The sequence below is a fragment of the Bubalus kerabau genome, chromosome 7, assembly GCF_029407905.1.
Source record: "Bubalus kerabau isolate K-KA32 ecotype Philippines breed swamp buffalo chromosome 7, PCC_UOA_SB_1v2, whole genome shotgun sequence".
Taxonomy (NCBI): Eukaryota; Metazoa; Chordata; class Mammalia; order Artiodactyla; family Bovidae; genus Bubalus; species Bubalus kerabau.
The window spans coordinates 24,888,000-24,904,114 of NC_073630.1; the positions used below are offsets into that span (position 1 = coordinate 24,888,000).

The window sequence follows — 16,115 nt, forward strand, 5'->3', positions numbered from 1 at the left end:
GATAATCTAAATCAGGATCAGCTTAGGTTTCTGTTTAAATGTATCTTTTTCAGAAACCCTCCCTGTGGTTTCAAATGAGGTTATGTTTCTCCAATTGCATTCTCACTGTGAATTCTTCCTTCACAACTCTTCCATGGTAATCATTAAATGCATATCCATGTAATTATTTGAGTATTGTCTCCTTCACTTGACTATAAGTTCTATGATGTCTCAGACTCTATTTTGTTCTTAATGGTATTTCATGTGCTCGACACAAGTGCTGGTATAATGAGAATGAACAATAAATATTTCAATTATTGTCTTCCCAGTCATAAGTGAAAATGGAAGAGCTTCATTCAATAGGAAGGATAAGGACAGAACCCATTCTTTTATTTTATTTTTTTTTATTTTTTATCTTATATCTAGGATAGCTTTTTTAAAAATTGAAGTACAGTTAGTTTACAGTGTTGTGTTAGTTTCAAGTATACAGCAAAGCAATTCAGTTATACATATATATCTGTTCTTTTCAGATTCTCTTCTAGTTATTACGAGATATTGAATATAGTTCTGTGTGCTATACAGAAGTTCCTTGTTGTTTATCTTTTTTATATAGAGTAGTGTGTATATGTTAATTCCAAACTCTTAATTTTAGGATAGCTTATTGGAATAATTTTATTGAAAATATTAGTATGTGGTGTGGAATTTCCATGCTGAACTTCATCCTTTAAAAATCTATTCAAAGTTTTAACTGTAATATTGAATTAAAAAATAATAATTCCAAGGAAGACTATACTAGTTAATATAGTTCTTTACCAAGTTATTTTAATCTATCTTTGTAGCTATTTTTATATTGCATGTATCTGTTAAATATTAGTAAATGACAAATATGGGAAAATATTGGTGTTGGAATAGTGCCTTGGAATTATTTTTTTTTTGTTATCTCATGGACATAAGTACTAGTAATCTACTCAGGAGCAGTAGAAAGGGTTCTGAGGAAGTGCACTCTGACATGGATTCATTACCTTCATACATGATCTTCACCTCATTCCGAATTTGATGTCATTACATTCTTGATCTCCATATCTTCCTTCCCCCCTCCACCTTAAGTCCTTGATCTCTTTACTCATATCTGACTCTTGTCTCTTCCTTCATTTCATCCCTAATCTTAAGAAGATGCTCAACATCACTCATTATCAGAGAAATGCAAATCAAAACCACAATGAGGTATCATTTCATACCAGTCAGAATGGCTGTGATCCAAAAGTCTACAAGCAATAAATGCTGGAGAGGGTGTGGAGAAAAGAGAACCCTCTTACACTGTTGATGGGAATGCAAACTAGTACAGCCACTATGGAAAACAGTGTGGAGATTCCTTAAAAAACTGGAAATAGAACTGCCTTATGACCCAGCAATCCCACTGCTGGGCATACACACTGAGGAAACCAGAATTGAAAGAGACACGTGTACCCCAATGTTCATCGCAGCACTGTTTATAATAGCCAGGACATGGAAGCAACTTAGATGTCCATCAGCAGATGAATGGATAAGAAAGCAGTGGTACATATACACAATGGAGTATTATGCAGCCATTAAAAAGAATACATTTGAATCAGTTCTAATGAGGTGGATGAAACTGGAGCCTATTATACAGAGTGAAGTAAGCCAGAAAGAAAAACACCAATACAGTATACTAATGCATATATATGGAATTTAGAAAGATGGTAACGATAACCCTGTATGCGAGACAGCAAAAAAGACACAGATGTATAGAACAGTCTTTTGGACTCTGTGGGAGAGGGAGAGGGAGAGGGAGAGGGTGGGATGATTTGGGAGAATGGCATTGAAACAGGTATAATATCATATATGAAATGAATCGCCAGTCCAGGTTCGATGCATGATACTGGATGCTTGGGGCTGGTGCACTGGGATGACCCAGAGGGATAGTATGGGGAGGGAGGAGGGAGGGGGGTTCGGGATGGGGAACACGTGTATACCTGTGGTGGATTCATGTTGATGTATGGCAAAACCAATACAATATTGTAAAGTAATTAACCTCCAATTAAAATAAATAAATTTATATTTAAAAAATAAAAAGTATTTTCCATGTCTTGTAAAAAAAAAAAAAAAGAACTTAGTTTCACACATGCAGTAAGTTCATCTGTTTTACATTAAAGTCTTCCTGAAGCAAAAATGACTTTATTAATGTTGCTGGGTTAAAATGTTGTATCCAGTAGCTCCAATAGCTTATACAAATAATGTAAAATAATTAAAAAAATTTTTTGGAGCTTAGTGCGGTCTTACAGGGCAGGGAGGCCCAGCTGGGGTGTGGCCGCAGCCGGGGAGACTGAAGCTGGGGCATTGCGCGCAGGTGCTACCCGGCTGGGCTGTGAGCCGGCGGCAGCATTGGCAGTGAGGCCTCCTGGATGCCGGTTGGAGCTCTGCAGGGCAAAGCAGAGGCTGCGCCCGGGGGGGGTAGAAGGGGTAGAAGGCCAGCGGGTCCGCTCTCCCACGCACAATGGATGTGGATGCGGCAGCGGTGATGGATGCCCTAGAGGAAGAGAGCTTCACTCTGTCCTTCTCTTACGCCTCTGATGCAGAATTTGATGCTATGGTTGGATATTTAGAGGACATTATCATGGATGATGAGTTCCAGTTATTACGGAGGAATTTCATGGACAAGTACTACCAGGAGTTTGAAGACATAGAAGAAAATAAGCTAACCTACACGCCTTTTTAAAATAAATACATTTCTTTGCTAGAAAAGTATATAGAAGAACAGCTGTTGGAGCAGATTCCTGGATTTAATATGGCAGCTTTCACTACAACTTTAAAGCACCATAAAGATGAAGTGGCTGGTGATATTTTCGACATGCTGCTCACATATACGGATTTCCTGGCTTTTAAAGAAATGTTTCTGGACTACCGAGCAGAAAAAAAGGGCCGGGCACTGGACTTGAACAGTGGTTTAGTGGTGACTTCACTGTACAAATCATCTTCTGTGCCAGCCTCCTAGAACAATCTGTGGCCCTGGGCCCCACCTCTAGGCCTTGGGCTCTTCCTGGAGATCACCAACTCAATAGAGTGGGAAAGGCTTTGGCTAATGATGTCAGAAGAATACATACTAACTGTTCTGCAACTCATTAATGTTAAGTATTGATGGGTCAGAAGAAAATTACTTGACCTTCCTGGGACAAGATGTTCTTGTTTTTGGTAACCCTAGTACTCCTCCCTGAGCAGACCCCTCTCTCAGACTTCGGAGTCTGGCTCCTGCAGCAAACCCAAGTCCAGCATTCCACCTGGGATTCCCATGCCCAGCATTCACGTCGGGGTGTCTGTGTTGGGAAAATCCACCATCACCAACTCTCTTGGCCAAGCCGGCCTTACATATTCCATCAGGCTTTTCGTGCACTCACAGCTCTTTATATGGATCATAGTCCTGAAAGCCTCAGTGGGCGTTTTGACTGGGAGTGATTACCTAGGGGTTAACTCAAGCTAGCTGCCCATCTCAAGATTTCTGAAAATCCTACCATCACAGCTAGTAGGAATCAACTTGCAGAGATTTCTTTCACCTAAAAGCTAATGTGAAATTGAATTCCTAGTCTTAACATATGCAGTCTTTGTATCACTGTCTTCTACGGGTCCAGATGTTGTCCCATTGTTTCTATAACCCTCGTTTACATGTTTTTGAAAAAATATTTTCGTAGGTGAATACTCAGGCTAACCTAGTGGATACAGTCTTGGAACTTCTGTGATTACCCACTTCAAGATCAAAGTATTATATGCTGTGTGCTTTTTAGCTGTTGGTGTTGTGAAAGCTAAAATGCTTTCTACCTTGGTGGTCCATTTTACTGGGTGCCAATGAATGTATGCTGGAAGTAGTCTAAAAGATATCCTTTTCTTAGACCATATTCGTGTTTGTGCAGGTTTGCTTAATACCCTTTCTATGTAAATCAGCTCCTTAGGTTTGGGGTAGGGGCTCTGCATTTCCTTCTTGGCTGTCAAAATAATCCCACCAAGATAGTGTTCCATGGTCTAGCTTAGCATGAGTAGGAGATAGCAAACAGCTTTACTGGTCATCTGCTTAGATTCAGTACATTGTCTTATTACAATGTTTGATAGAACGTTACTGGCCAGAAAACATGGGTGAAATAAAAAATATAGTAGTTCAATTCCCAATGTATAATTTTTTTGTTTTTATTTTTCAAGTAAAAATTAGAATCTCTAAAAAAAATTTTTTTTAATTGCCTTTACTGACTTAGGAAACACACTGAACTCTGAGTTTGATCTGAAATGTTACAGAGGAGAAAGGCCTTGATCATTTGTAATCAGATTAGCATCCGTTCTTATGATGTTGATGCATGGTTGGAAGAACCTAAGGAGAATGTGAGGAGGGCACTTTGTGTGAATCTAAATTGATGTTATAAAAGTTAACTGGCTCTGCCTAGTGGAAGTGATTTATTATTTGGCATAGTCAAGCCTCAAAATAATTTTAGGGTTGCCTAATGATGTACTGTTAGCTTCCTTTATTTTTAACTTTAAAAGTAATTTAAAAGCTAGTGGGGAAAATGTAGATTATTTAGGCCTCCTTGGCCCTGTACACTTTGTTTTATGTGATTCACTTCTTCTTCTCCTTGGAGAAGAGATTTATCCTTGAGGATTCAGCTCAAGCATCACCTCTCCTGTGAAAATTTTTCTCTATACATCTCCTTTTTTTCTTCCCAATTTTCCCACGCAGACAGAGGTGCTCTTTCCAAGGCACCTTATAAATATATTCTTTAATCCTTTGCTATATTGTAGTGAAATTATTTGTTTGCAAATGAAACTGGGACATAGCATTTTGAGGATTCAACAAGAGAGATTCAAAAGAACAGATGTTATATTCGTCAACAGTGTCTTAGTCATAGTTAAAGAATTGTCCTAGGAAAAACATACAGAGAAAACTAATAAAAGAAAATGACTATAACTCTTGTTCTGATTCCATTCTCAATAAATTTCCTGAATAATTGTTTTTCCATGTAGGAAGCTAATATGCTAGCTATAGTATTCTGATATCTTCTCCAGTTGCTTGTGAGATTTGCTAATATTACTCAACTACTGAATTTGGAATTAACTCTGGGATGCTGCAAGCTTAGACTAAGAACCAGGACTGACATTTATTTATTGGGGTAACCAGACCTTATAAGATGTTTCAGCATCTAACTGGTCAGGATCTTCTCTGAAAATTCTACATGTTTTGAAATGTTTGATGGTAGTAATTCATCTACTTCAAAACCACCAAATGCAATATATACTATCCATTCTTTAAAGATTACAATATCAGAATGTGTCAGGATTCTTTGCTTCCTAAGTTTATTAGCAGAGTCAGAGACAGACATACATAACCTTAATTTCATTTTATGTAGATGGATCTCACAAATTACTAGTCAAAGGTATAGGTAGCTTCTGGAGTCAAATACGCTGGATTCAGAGCTTTATTTTCACCAAAAGCAAGCTGCATAATTTGGGCAAGATGCTTAAAATATTTGCATTTTCATTTATTTACTAAATTAGTAAATAAATACAGGTATAATATTTCACCTTATAAAGCTGCATAAAAATTAATGAGCTATGCATGATTTAAAAATAGAGTCTAAGTGCTTCAATTGGTAATAAAGAGGGTGAAGCTGATTGAAGATGAATTTTATTTGTTGAAATAAATATGTGAACTTTAAAAATATTTTACTAAATTGGGCATGATTTTCTCTTGCCTTCACATGTTTTTTGTTGAAAGCAGACAAAATAAACTGAGCAATCTCTACATCTACATGGCAAGGAAATCCTTATGTCTTTGGCATAATATTATGGATTATTGTGAATGTTCGGTACCCTCATAGTTTTTATATACTCACAGTTTCTGAGGATGAGCATAATGATAAATTTAAAAATTATGGTTGTCTCAACCCTGCACTGAACAATGAAATTTTGTATGATCATTGAGGACTATTAGTACCAAAGCAATTATATAATGCTTAGATAATTTTTAGCTGCTTTCACCTTTATCCATACATGACTATCCTTAATAGTCTGCTCTTCCGTTACTATGTGACGTAAGTAGACTACATTTTAAACTTGACCCTGATCTTCATGGACTCTGATGGCAAAAAAGGGAAATGATTGACTCATGTTTGCTGGAGGTCCTTTGATTCCCGAGAGAAGTTAGGAGGTGAAATCTAAGAGAAGTTAAGCCATCTGGAGGAGGCACTCATCTCTTTGAACTTGAGGTAGCTGGGGTGATAGGTTTTTCAGCTTGAGGAGAGCAGCTAGCTAGCATGAGTACTATAATTGTCATATCAGGCTCAAAAGAACTTTCAAAGCCGTTGCTTAATTTTGGTTTACTATGAATTTGGAGCTCCAAGTCTGAAAGAAGGTTTCCAATAATCCAAGAACAAAAAGGAAAACGGCCTTAAAAATTCCTTCTTATATTCATACTTATAAAACCTAAAACCACAATTTTCTGAAATATTTAAATCTTCTAAATTAAAAGTTTTATTTTCAACACTTAGGCAGAATGTTAAAATATATGTTAATAACCTAAGAAGATACAGTACCTTTCAGTATGTTAACATAAGCAGTTGAACTGCCAAGCAGAAAATAAGTATAATTGTTTATTTTGTATGCTTATAATCTTAAGAGGTATTTTTACTTATCTTGTGTCTTAACGACCATAGTCAATAGTAAAGGGAGCTGATAACATCTCATTTTTACATTTGATTCTATACATGTATTTGTAGATATGACAGTCATTAAAATCAGCTACTAAAATACTCCACTGCCAGGTAGACACAATACTTTTCCTCTAGAATTTTATCATTGCTAAAACCAGTGCCTGCTGTTTACTTCTATTTTTTCCTTTTTTTGAATGTAAGTTTGTAGTTATATTTGTTCTGTCCCTTTCCCACCACTGTACATTGGATGTGGGGTGAGACAGATGCTTGTCTTTAGACTGTAGATTGCCGTGCCAGCAGTAACTCCAATCAGGTAGATGGAGAGGGCTGCACACCACCAGGATATCCTAATCTTTGTACTGGGTGAAGTAACTGGGTGTCACTTTCTGATGTCTACAATGGGGTGTGTAGGGAGTCTATTCCATTTTGAGCACAAATGGTGCTCATAGACATTTAGTGGTCAGATGGATCATCTGTGGCAGAGACTAAATTTCCATGAAAGAGTTATGCCATCCTCCCATAGTGAGAGGTTGTTGCTGAGGAGTGGCTGCCTAGTCAAGGTCGATATTTCTTTGGCTTTCTTTTGCATTTAGGTAGTGCCAAGTAGATTAGGAATCAGACATACCTAAACTCATTTCCCTCATGCTTTGATTCAAGATAATGCACTCACTTTGGAAGCTGGGTTTTGAAAATACTGATGCTGCAGAGGAAAAGAGCTCAGTTCATTCACTCAGCTTGGAGGAGAACCACATCTTCCTTCTCAAAGACAGAAATTCCATCTTTGAACTTTGTGTGAAAAATAAACTGTTAAATATATTTAATGATTATTTTATAATATACATTTTTTTGTTTCATGCACTTAATTGATCATTACTTGTACTAATGCCAATATGTGTTTGATATTTAGAAGTCAGATTCTTCAAATAATACAATATTTCGTGACTTTAAATTGGCTATGTTTGTGAGGACTATTTTTAGTTTTTGTTTCTCTAGGAATGCACATCTGATTTCTGAAACTATTGTTCATTTTTAATTTGAGGTAGTTAAGTTATCCACTTTAATAAATGCATCACAGGTCTGTGTTTTCCATAATATCACCTTGTTCTTTACATTTTAGGGGACTAACAGTCTTTCTAAAGTTTTTGAGTTTGCAGACAGCGATCTCTTGGCCATTTCCACTATTGGTATTGCAAACCCAACCTTGGGATAATGTAAAGGTAGGATAAAAACAGAGCACTGACTTGCCCAGCGGTGGTAGAGGATGGCTGGGTTGCGGAGATGCAACATAAAAGGATAAGGTGAGATGAAATGGAATTCTTGTGTAGCAGCAGGGTCTGCTTTGGTGAGTTGGGAGGTAAATTGCATAGGTTTTTTGAGCATATTAGCCTGGATGACTATTCTTTAGTAAATAAACTGTTATTCTGTACCTGTACTTGCAAGGCTTTGGAATGAAAAAGGTAAAGAATATTGGCCAAGAATATATGTTCTTCTTTTCATACCTTTATTGTGTATGCAGAAAAAGTTTAATTTCAGTCAGATCCCTCATTCTTTAGGAATTAGACATATTTGTCAATATTTGCATTTTAGCATTAATTCTTTGAATATATAAACTATTTTTAAGTATGTAACATTGTCTTTGAGATGCCTGTATTCCTTACCTTTATGTGTGTTAGTCACTCAGTCATGTTTGACTCTTTGTGACCCCATGGACCCTGCCAGGCTCCTCTGTCCATGGGATTCTCTAAGCAATAATACTGAAGTGGGTTGCCATTCCCTTCTTCACGGGATCTTCCTGACCCAGGGATCAAACCTGCATCTCCTACATTTCAGGCAGATTCTTTATCATCTGAGCCACCAAGGAAGCCCATTCTTTCCCTAATACCCAACATTTTTGAGCCTGTTTCTCTTACTTAAAACCCTCATACAGCTCTCATTGATCCAAGGACCCCACTGGACTCCCTCTTGATCTGTTGCATTTGGTTCCAACTTGCCTAATTTAGGCTCTTGGTGGCTTCTTGAGTGCTAAGAATTTGTTGCTATCATCAATGCACATTAATCAGTTCATTCATCCGTGCATCTTGCAAACTATCTCTATCCACTACACTTGCGTATTTTATTAATGGTGCTCTGCCAAATGAAGAGTCTTGTACTTTGAAACTCTGCCTAAATTTTAGGAACACAAAGCTGAGGCTTTACATGTTTTAGTGCTTCTTTAGTCTAGTGCATAAACATATGCTTAATGGTTAAATTCATTTAAAATTCATTTATCCTCTCAGGCTAACTAGGAATTCCCACCCAGATTGACTCAGGGTATTTGGAGGTTGGAGGAAGATGGAGTCTAACAATTAAAACCTCTGGTATAGATAATGATTCTGATTTAGAATGTAGGACAAATTTCTGATACCTTTTATTTTATGTTTTTCAAAATGTTTTGTTTTATTTTATTTTTTAAATATAAATTTATTTATTTTAATTGGAGGCTAATTCCTTTACAATATTGTATTGGTTTTGCCATACATCAACATGAATCCGCCATGGGTGTACACATGTTCCCTAAATTGGAGTTAGTTGCTTTACAATGTTATGCTAGTTTCTGCTGTAAAATGAAGTCATTCAGCTATTTGTATTCATATATCCCTTTCTTCTTGGACTTTGCTCCCACCCCACCCACATCCATCCCACCCCTCTAGGTCATCAAAGGGCACGGAGCTGGACTCCCTGTGCTATACAGCAGGTTCCCACTGGCTGTCTATTTTGCACATGATAGTATATACATGTCAATCCCGATCTCCCAGTTCATCCCACTCTTCCTTCCCCCTGCCCCATGCATCCATAAATCTGTTCTCTATATCTATATGTCTATTCCTGCCCTGCAAATAAGTTCATCTGTAGCATTTTTCTAGATTCCACATACATGGGTTAATATACAATAATTTGTTTTCCTCTTTCTGACTTACTTCACTCTGTGTGATGCCTTTTTGATTCATACACTAGAATCCTTTTCTACATCCTTTCCAATACATTTTAGAATGGGCTGTGGGCATCTTGTTATAAACTTAAAAGAATGTTTCATTGCTAAAACAATGTAAAGTTAATTAAAAGAGGTCTTCATCTCATTCTCCTGAAATCTCAGACCAGGCAGAAGTTCAAATTCTTTAGGAGGAGATTGGGCCATTCATCACTGCTTGTTTGGCTTATCAGAGTCATGGGAGTTCCTTTCTAATTTATACCATTTCTTTAGGAATGTGACATTATATTTAGAGAGCAATGATGTTAATTTCCCCTAATCGTGATATCATCTGCCTATCAATAGCCAAATATTCTGACCTGTAAAAACCTGTAGCAATTGTTTTTCAAGTTTGCAAGGCATGGTAACCTTGAAAAAATGGAGAGATTTCCTGTGAATTCCATTTAAATAGTTTTACTCTTCTCCTCAGAATAATACTCTTAAGATTTTTATTACTTGTGCAGCATATGCTTATAAAGGAAAATATGATTAACACAGAAAGAAGAAAAATTGTAAACTGTGTCTTCAGATGAGGGAATGTGGTATGGTTGGTATCTGACTGTTAAAGGGGTGTAGCATGGTTTTTACTGTTATCTTGGTGGCTGCATGGAAAACTTGTGCTGGAGTTGTTGAAAGATGGTAGCGGTAGGTGTCAGCTGTTTGCTGCTGCTAGAACGCCACTGACCAGAATCTTTCCCCTTCTACATCTGAGTTCCTTCTACTGACTCCATTACAGACCCTAACAAATTCAGGCAATAAGAGAATGTATACTTTTACAAAATATTAGTCTTGGTTTCACAGTGAACAGCATACAGAAGAGGGGGCTTGGTGGTGAGAGACAGTTGGAAAATGTCATCTGACATACTCTTACTTGAGAAATGATGGCTATATGAAGAAATGATGGCTTCGATCTCCACTATACTTTGTATCAAAGCTTTTATATTCACTCATTAATTTAACAATTATTTAGTGAGTCCATTCCCTAGTAGAGTTTATATTGATCTATTTGGGGGTAGGTAATAAATATAATGAATAAGTAAATTATATGGTATTCTAAAAAATGATTAAGGCAGGCTAGTGTTAGCTCAGCTGGTAAAGAACCCACCTGCAATGCAGGAGACCCCAGTTTAATTCCTGGGTTGGGAAGATGCACTGGAGAAGGGATAGGCTACCCACTCCAGTATTCTAGTGCTTCTCTGGTGGCTCAGCTGGTAAAGAATCTGCCTGCAATGTGGGAGACCTGGGTTCGATCCCTGAGTTGGGAAGATCCCCTGGAGAAGGGAACGGCTACTCACTCCAATATTCTGGCCTGGAGAATTCCATGGACTGTATAGTCAATGAGATTGCAAAGAGTCAGACATGACTGAGTGACTTTCACTTCACTTCTGTTAAAAAATGAAGAGCAAGGTGGATAACTGGGAGGAATTGGAGTAGGGGGTGAAGATTTGTTATTTTAAATGAGCTGATCAGGATTAACCTCACTGGGCAAAGATTTAAAGAAAACGATGGAGTTTGTCATGTGGTTATCTTGGTGGAAAACATACTGGACAAAGGAATATTCTGAGTAGAAAGCAGAAGCAGGTTAACTGGACTATAGACTCAAAAGCCAGTTCCAGAGTCCTGAGGTTGTAGCGTGCTTGACACATTCCAGGAAAGAAGCTGATGTAGATGGCTCTGTGGATCCTGTGGGATATGGGAGAGAAAAGCAGAAAAACTAAGAAGGGTCATATCATGAAGGGCCTTGCAAGCCATTGTGAGGATTTTGGATTTTATTCTGAGTGGAATGGGAAGACATGAGAGGATTTTAAGCAGAGATGTGAGATGATGTGATGCAGTTTTAAAAGAATCACTCTGGTCGCTTTCTTGAAAATAAACTTTAAGGAGGGCATGGGATGGAGATTGTTGCGATAATCCAGGCAGGAGGTAATGGCAACATGGATCAGGTTAATAGTGGTTGATGTAATGTGACTCTGTAGAACACTGGATACCTTTTAAGAGCTTAGAAGATTTCCTGATGCTTTGGATATGTGGTGGCTGGTGAAGATATCTTACTTTTTTCTCTCCTTCCTTCTTCATGATAAATTGCTGGAATAGGTAGTGATTGCTTGTATCTAAATGAGGTTGACAGACTGAATCAAATAAGATGTCCTTGCAGCTGCTGGAAATGGAGAGTCAGTGTGGGTCATTGCTACCCCCTGACCTGAAATTGTTCCAAAGCACTCTTCCTTGGAGCAGTCAGTGATGCTGCCAAGGAAACTGGAAAAGAAAAATTTCTGCTTTTCCTCCCTCATCTCTTATCTCCTGAAATTTAACATTTTTATTATTCAACCTAAAAGGGTTGCACCATTCCTAAGAAGTGAGTTTAGTTCCATGAGTCTGAAGCTACTCCTTCTATTAATTGGCCATTTCTAACCCTTCACCTGTATAGCTTTCCACACTCAGGGGCTTCAGCCAGATGGCTAATTTCCAGAACACTCAGGTAATATCTGAGATTTTGTGCAGACTCTGGAAACAGCCCAGAGCTCAGAGATAGGGGGCTATAGGCTACTTATGTCCCTCAGGATCTTTGGATAAAGGCAGAATGATACAGGCAACAAGGGTTTCTTTAATCCCCCCATAAACACAATGACACCAATGATGTTTTCAAACATTTATTTAATGTTTGACTCTGCCTTATTCATGCACTAGCTCATTCAACCCTCACATCAGCACTTTGAAGAAATTACTGTTTTCTTTTTTCACTGATGAATTAAGTGATGCTCAGAACAATCACTTGCCCCAGGTCCCCTAGCTAGCAGATGGTGAGGCTTAGGTATAAACTCGAGTCTGTCACTTGTTACAGCTCTGATACCATGGCTCTAAGATACTCTGCTCCATACTCAGCTACATGCACTTGTTTTATTGGAGTTGAATTGCTTTATAATGTTGGGTTAGTTTCTTCTGTACAGCACCATGAATCACCCATATGTACACATATATCCCCTCCCTCTTGAGCTGTCCTCCCCGCACTCTTGCATCGCACCCCTGTAGGTCGTCACAGAGCACCAAGCTGAGCTCCCTGTATAACAGCTTCCCACCAGCTCTCTGTTTTGCTCATGGTAGTGTATCTACGTCAGTGCTACTCTCTCAGGTCATGCCACCTCTCTTTCCCTACTGTGTCTACAAGTCCACTGTCTATGTCTGTGGCTCTATTCTTGCTCTCCAGCTATAGGCACTTTTGAGTCTATGTTCCAGTTAATCTGCTCCTGCTTTCTACTCAGAATATTATTCTACAGTTTAATATCTTTGCTCCCCATAGACGCTTTTTCTGAACCAAAGTAATTTAGGAAAACTAGACCTTTATGGGCTTTCCTAGCTGGCATTAGTAGTAAAGAACTTGCCTGCCAATGCAGGAGACACAGGAGACATGGGTTCAGTCCCTGGGTTGGGAAGATCCCCTGAGGGAGGAAATTGCAACCTGCTCCAGTATTCTTGCCTAAAAAATTCCATGGACAAAGAAGCCTGGCAGGCTACAGTCCATGGGCTCACACAGAATCGGACACAAGTGAAGCAGCTTAGCAGTAGCACTAGACATTTTATGAGGAAAAATAAGCGAGGAAGCACAAAATAGCATTGAGGGATGGTTAGGTATGTTTAGAGAAGATAGAACTTTCCATAACATATGTTTTGCTAACCAGTAGGAAAATAGTGACTGCTTTTATTTTTAATATTATTTTTAATGATTTTAAAGGAAAATAAAAATAAATCAAATCTGTTACACATACCACACATACAAAGGGTAATGAATGTATTAAATCTATTAATGCTCAGTATAATTATCGCAACTTGAAAATACTTTATTCACTAGCTACAAACCGTATATACATTTATTTCTTATGTACACAGAATTTTTGCCAAGCTATTTACAACACACAGTTACAATTGGACATTATTCTCCATTGATGCTTGGCCCGAAGGAAAATCTCACAACCTGGCTGATGTCATGCTTGAATTTTCTTAACTTTTGGCACACTGTCAACAATAAGTGGTATCTCAGATTGTTACTTTTAAAAGTGTGAGAAATCGCTATAATTCTTCTGCCTTTACAGTTGATGGAATAATTTGCCAGACACTAATCAGAAGTTTTCTGATGGAATTCTGCATTGACAAAAATCAAATTCAGATTCTGAGCTAGCTAGCATTGATTTTTCACATTTATTTTGTGCTTCTGAGGTTTGACACTAAGCTTCTTGGCATTCTTCTGTGTGCTTTGTAAGGATGGAGCTCACTGTGAAGTACCTAGGGTCTCTGTTTATGAGATTGGGCAGATCTGGCAAGGAGTATGAATTTGGCTGCTGGGTCAGAAATGTCATCATCATGAATTTGGAAGACAGAATAATACAGTAGCATACTGAGCTTGCTAAAAAAATGAAAGCTGTTAGTTTGTATTCTGTAGTAATCACATTTGCTTTAATTTTTTTCCCATGCAGGTAATTTAAAAAACATTTTGTCCAGATGCAAAATAATGAAAATACAATGTTAGTTATTTTTTGTCTTTAAGAAGAATATTTTAATTGGATCTTTTATTGAGAACTTTTAGAGTGCTCTCAAAATAGTTTGTATTTTTCTGCTGCTGATCTAGGTACAAAAAAATCTAGAATGTTTTGACCATCTGCTGGTATTTCCAGTCAGTGTTTGCCTACAAACAATGAAAAAGATTCACAGTGAACTTGAACATCAGAGAGTAGAGTGAACTTTGGAGGCCAATTCTTCCAAACCCTGACAAATATGAAAACACTGGCACAGCTTTATTTAAAATGACACCTACTAAAGCTGGTTTCCATGTGTTATTCTACAGTTCTCAGTGTGAAGATTCAGACAAAAGGACTAAAATCTTATCTCTTTCATTCTTTCATATTGTACTCATTTGTTTTATTATTATTACTTTTCAAATTTTTGAACTTAAAATATTCTGCTTTAAAAGGTCTTGGTTTAAGAGTCATGAGCATTGAGTTAATGATGTCAGTTTTCTGTAAAAAGTATTAAGGATACTGTCTGGACCTCAGGTACTTCCATCATGCCAGAAGGATGATCCTTGGCAAGCAAAGCAACAACAACAAGAAAACATACAAAACAGCTGATTGGAGCAATATTTTCCCTTAGATGTCCTACGAAATTATGTTGAGTTTCTATAATGTGTGAAGGCAGGAGTTATGTTTTTCAGATGTATTAATGTGCTTTGGTAATGGCTGATTACATTGAATTTGAGGGCCAGATTTCACATTCTAATCTACTGCTGAATATGGTCCCATGCATCTACAACATTCATTAATGCTGGTCTCACAATCATTCATAAGTTTAAGAAGAAGAAATGTTTGCTTTAAAATGTTAGGCTTTTTCTTGACATTTTCACGTTGTATGATAAGCATTTTACATGTTTTGGAATGAACACTTAAACACTATATTCAATGACTAGGAACTAAATAATAATACAGCTGCTTATCTAAAGCATGCGTACAAGCTTCACAGACTTCATTGAGCTGTTTGTGGCAACTCTGGCCACTTACTATTTCAGCATTCAATTTTGAATTTAATTCTTTGAAGTTTTTTTTACATACATTAAACCGACTGTATGTGTCTGCACACTTGCATGTTTATGTATATATATGTATCTGTTTATTAGTGTAATGAAAATAAATTTGCTTAAACACTTATGATAGAGGTGTTTAGACATTTAACACTTTGTAACAATTAGATACTTCTGATGCTGGATCCAAAACAGGGGAGGAAGATTGGAAAATTTAATGTTGTGGCAGCAAACACCATGTATTCTCTTAAAATAATTGTTTTTTATCTTGTTCTTAAGAAAAATGGTCCTATATTGATGGAGGCATACAATCAAAGTGTCGCAGGTAATTGTAGTTAGATAGCTTTAAAAATCTAACTGAATATTTTGAAGGAGAAGTTTTACTACACATCCACATTCTCAGAAGGTTACTGCTTTCTTGAGCCAGATTGATGATATCTCTAATTCAAGAAAAGATGGCTTTTGAGCACTGAGTTCTGGAAGATAAATTCCACACTTAATGGTGTGCCTTGATTTGTTATAGCTCTCAGAAATGTGTCAGTATATTTTTTTCTTATAGTAAAACAGTTTCTTCTTTAGGACTATTAGCTCATTTCTTTCTGGGGAAATTTCTGAATTATCTAAGCAGATAAAGGAAGGCTCTTTCTGTAGAAATATGTATATTATACTCCTGTTTGCCCGGTATTAGTTCACGTGTATCCACATTTTGTCCAGCTTTCTATTCTAACAGTTGATTCTGTTTTCTACACCTTACTTGATTTACCTATATGTATACTAATACATCCTGTGGAGGAGGGCATGGCAGCCCACTCCAGTATTCTTGCCTGGAGAATCCCATGGACAGAGGGCATGGCAGGCT

The 16,115-nt window shown here is 37.4% G+C and overlaps 1 pseudogene; it reads left to right on the forward strand.

Moving 5' to 3' along the window:
• The first annotated feature begins 2,518 nt into the window (after positions 1-2,518).
• On the forward strand, positions 2,519-3,136 carry LOC129657393 (ADP-ribosylation factor-like protein 2-binding protein; annotated as a pseudogene).
• Positions 3,137-16,115: the final 12,979 nt, after the last annotated feature.